The 4588-nt window shown below is 35.4% G+C and overlaps 1 non-coding gene across 1 annotated transcript; it reads left to right on the forward strand.

Moving 5' to 3' along the window:
- Window positions 1–3872: 3872 nt before the first annotated feature.
- LOC127487196 (small nucleolar RNA SNORA51) lies at window positions 3873–4004 on the forward strand. Its single transcript, XR_007913761.1, has one exon. It is a non-coding gene; the product is annotated as a small nucleolar RNA SNORA51 (small nucleolar RNA).
- Window positions 4005–4588: the final 584 nt, after the last annotated feature.

The raw sequence follows: 4588 nt of genomic DNA on the forward strand, positions 1-4588 counted from the left end.
TTGTTACTGTACCTTAGGCAATATTATACAGGTTGATTAGGCAAATTAATGGATTCCCTCCTAATTTTTACTCATTGTAATAAGGCACATTTCAAATTCAGTCAGCAAATTTGCAACAATATATGGAGAAAATATAATTGCATATTTTCCTTTTACAGATCATAGCTTTCCTGTATGCTGGTCTCAGGTAATTTTATAAACAAACAATGAAATACACTGCTCCCAAGCTCTACTGCAACAGTGTTTGTTTAGTTTTGTTTTGTTTTCCTTCTCTTCACACTATTTGCTGAACTCCTTTACTTAGAGTAGTGTTAACTATACAATCACTAAGTATACTGATAATGGGTCACTGTAAAAATTAAGCATGGGAAATTCACAAGAGGTGGGGAAGAATTGGAATGTGGGCAGGATGGAGGGGAAGTCTCATGATGTTTCTAAATTTGTATATATGAAGTATATGAAATTTATATAACTTAAATAAAATTTTAAAAAGAGAAAAAAAGCCTGGGAAATGGCCCTCAAAAAGTTAATGTAATACCAAATGTGAAATATTATACAAGAAAGATAACCAATTATGAAGTGCTGAACGAGAGGGGAATTTCCAAAGCGCTAAACATTATCAGTTTTAGAGGTGTAGTATATATATTCACATAGGTGCAAAATCATATGTTTGTGTGTGTATATATATAATATATATACATATATAATAATGCATTACAGGATTTTTAATAATTATAAGCAATATAAATGTCCTTCAATAAGAAATCTCTTTAATAAACAATGATGCATTTATACCATGGAATAGAGCCATAACAAAAAATAGGGAGTTTTTATTATACTACTAGATGAAGATACTTTACATGTAGTATTAAGTGACATGGCAAGAAACAAAGAAATATGTATAGTGTGTTGCTGTTTTGGTAGAATGTAGGCTGTTTACCACTCATGTGTGTGAGTGTTTGTGTGTGTGTTTGTTTCTGTGATAATACAACCAATGTATCCCTTTAAAACTTATCATCAGTAAAAGTTTTGGGGTAATTTGTTATAGAGCATTATTTTAGCATAGTTACAGATCCACTATGTATACGTACCATAATTTATTCAACGAAAACCCTCTTAAAGGACATTTACATTCACTCCAATGTTTTCCACTTTACTGATATGTCATGTTTGTATCAACGTATCTTTAGGACAGATTCCCTGAAGTGAGAATGGTGATGGAAAGACAGAAATACATAATGTAATTTTGCTAGAAAATGTCAACTTCCATTAGTAGATGTACCATTTTTAATTTTCCACATTCTTATCAACAAAATATTGTAAACTTTCAGAATCTGTCAAGGTAATTGAGAAATGGCATCTCTGTAATATTGGTGTACATTTCTCTCCATCATAATTAACTACTTTTAATATATTTCTTTAAATATTTTGCATTATTTTTCTATGAAGTCCATTTTTCTACTATATTTTTGTTAATTTTCTCTTTTTGTGTTATCACACATCACGTCACAATAGGAAAACATTATGATAAACTCATCCTTTGATAATTTCATCATTATGCAAGCATCATGGAGTGCACTTACTTGAACCTAGATGGTATAAGTCAATCACTTGACAAGGTCTTTTGATGCAATCAAGAGACAAACAGAAGATTAGGAGATTGCTTCAGGCATACCAAAGCATATTGTTTGACAGTAAACTTTTTTATTAGTAGTAAGGCAAAGGGTCTGAAATAACAATAGTATAGAAAATAAATATACCAGCATCATAGTCATTTATTATCATTATCAGATATTATATGCTGTATATAACTGTATGTGCTATACTTTTGTACAACTGGAAATACAGTAGATTTGTTTAAACAAACACTGCCACAAACACACAAGAGTAATATATTGCAATACACATAACATTAATGATGGTCAGCCCCATAATATTTAGGAAAGAGTGTCATATATGTGGTCCATTGTTGACCAAAAGTCATTATGTAATGCATAATTGTATTAGATTTATTTTCCCTTTGTTTCAGTTGTCAATCATCTTTTTTTGTTTATGCTGTTTTGCTTTAGTTATTTATGGTAAAGATTTTATGTAATTAAATTTATCAGTTTTTATGCTCATAGTTGTGGCTCATAGTAAAAGCTCAACATTTCTCCTATATTTACATGTTTAAGTTTTTTTCAACTTTTATTTAATAAAGATAAATTTCCAAAGTACAACTTTTGGATTATAGTGGCTTTTCTCTCCATAACCTCCCTCCCACCCACAACCATCCCATCTCCCACTCCTTCTCCCATCACATCAAGATTCATTTTCAATTATCTTTATATACCAAAGATCAACTTAGTATATACTAAGTAAAGATTTCAACAGATTACACCCACACAGATACACAAAGTAGAAAGTACTGTTTGAGTAGTAGTTTTACTGTTAATTCACATAGTACCACACATTAAGTTCAGAGATCCTACATGGGGAGCAAGTGCGCAGTGACTCTCGTTGTTGATTTTAAAATTGACACTCTTATTTATGATGTCAGTAATCACCTGAGGCTCTTCTCATGAGCTGCCAAGGCTATGGAAGCCTCTTGAGTTCACAAACTCTGGTCTTATTTAGACAAGGCCATAGTCAAAGTGGAAGTTCTCTCCTCCCTTCAGAGAAAGATCCCATCAAGGTGGCATGTACCAATGCCATCTTACTAGTCAAAGGGATAAGTTTAAGTTCATAATTGATCACAATGATAGGATTAAGTGTCAAAGGGATCTCATAAACAAGATCAGTGTCTGCTAATACTAGCTGATAGAATTAAAAAGGAGCGAATGATCCAACATGGGAAGCGGGATACACAGCAGACTCATAGAATGGCAGATGTCGTAAACAGCATTCTGGCCTCAGAATCAGCCCTTAAGGCATTCAGATCCGGCTAAAAAGCCCATGAGAGTTTCTCAGGCATGGAAAACCAAGACACTGTGACAAAAAAAAAAAAAAGACCTAAATGAAATATCTCTGTGAGTGAGATCCCAGCAGAAAGAATGGGCCATCAAAGAAGGAGGTACCTTTCACTGAAGGGAGGAGAGAAGCTCCACTACATGTTTAATTTTTATGGTTACTTCTCTGAAACGTTTCCATTTATCCCAGCAGGTGAGGAAAACATCCAATATGATCTTTTTCCACATTGATATTAAAATATACTAGTACCACATATCACATCTATTTGCGATATCACCTTCTTCATATATGAAATTTAACACTTATCTCCTGTTGGACTTTCTATTCTGTTTCACTGGCCTTCTATTTGTTCACTTTTATCTACTCTTAATTAGACAACTGACAAGGGTCATTTCCCTACATCCATTCATTGATTTTCTTTTTCAGAGCTTTTCTAACCATTTTTTATTTTTCTAAACAAACTTTATGATCAACATATACCTGCTTTTTAAAATTATTTTTATTGACATGGCATTGCCTTTATAAATTAACATAGGAATCATTGAATATATAACATTTCTGAAATGGTTATTTGAAAATATATATCAAGAAAGTTGGGGAGCAAGCACTTGATGTAAGGTTCTGCTTAGGACACTGGCCTGGGTTCCTGTCTTAGTTCCACTCCCAATTCCAGAGCTTCCTCCTAATGCATACCCTTGGAATCAGCAGGTAATGGCTCAAGCACTTAGGTCCCTTACAACTCATGGGGAAGACCTAAATTGAATTCCTAGTTCTCAGTTTTGACCTGGCCAGCCCTTGCTGTTGCAAACATTCAGGGAGTGCAGCAGCAGATGGAAGATTTCAATTTCTCTCTCTCTCTCTCTCTCTCTCTCTCAAAAAAACAAAACAAAAAAAATTAATGAAACCTTAAAATGTTTGGGAACAGCTTCCCGGTGCTTACCACAGGCTGTGTCCTGACACTGACTGTACAGAAAGAGGAGGCAGAGTAAACCTTCCCCATAAACACTTCATCCCAGGCCTCATGCATGGTCAGTATTGTGAATGGGAGGACATGAAATTAAAAAAAGATATTTGGGTCCAGCAGTGTTGTGGTGAAGCAGGTTAGGCCTCATCCTGTGATACCAGCATCCCACGAGGGCCAGTTTCAGTCCTGACTGTTCTGAAGCAGCACGAGAAACTGATGTGACTCCATATTGCCCAATGGCACCATTTCCACCACTACCCTCCCATCATGTGACCAACTCCAGGACTTTTCAAAACCCAGGCTGTGGCTCCAGGATCTCTCCTCCACTGAACACTGTTTGGCAGTAAATTCAGGACCCTTAATTGTTCTGAATAGCACCTGCAGTTGTTTTGTAAAACAATAAAGGCCAGATGTAAACCTCCTTGTACCATGTTCCCATTTGTTCCTCCCCAAATGGGACTGTGACTTTCAGCTTTAAAAGACCAACCCTTGCCTCTGTTCTGGATCCAGAGATCTAGAGGTGTGAGCATGCTATTAGCTGCCAGCTTAACAAAGGAATCATTCCAAATTCTCAATGTGTGGCACTTCTCTGTGACTTGCTTCAGGTATAGCAGTGCCCCTTCCAATCCATCATCCTGCTAATGTGCCTGAGAAAGCATCATAAGATGACCCAAG

This window comes from Oryctolagus cuniculus, chromosome 9 (assembly GCF_964237555.1).
Source record: "Oryctolagus cuniculus chromosome 9, mOryCun1.1, whole genome shotgun sequence".
Classification (NCBI taxonomy): Eukaryota; Metazoa; Chordata; class Mammalia; order Lagomorpha; family Leporidae; genus Oryctolagus; species Oryctolagus cuniculus.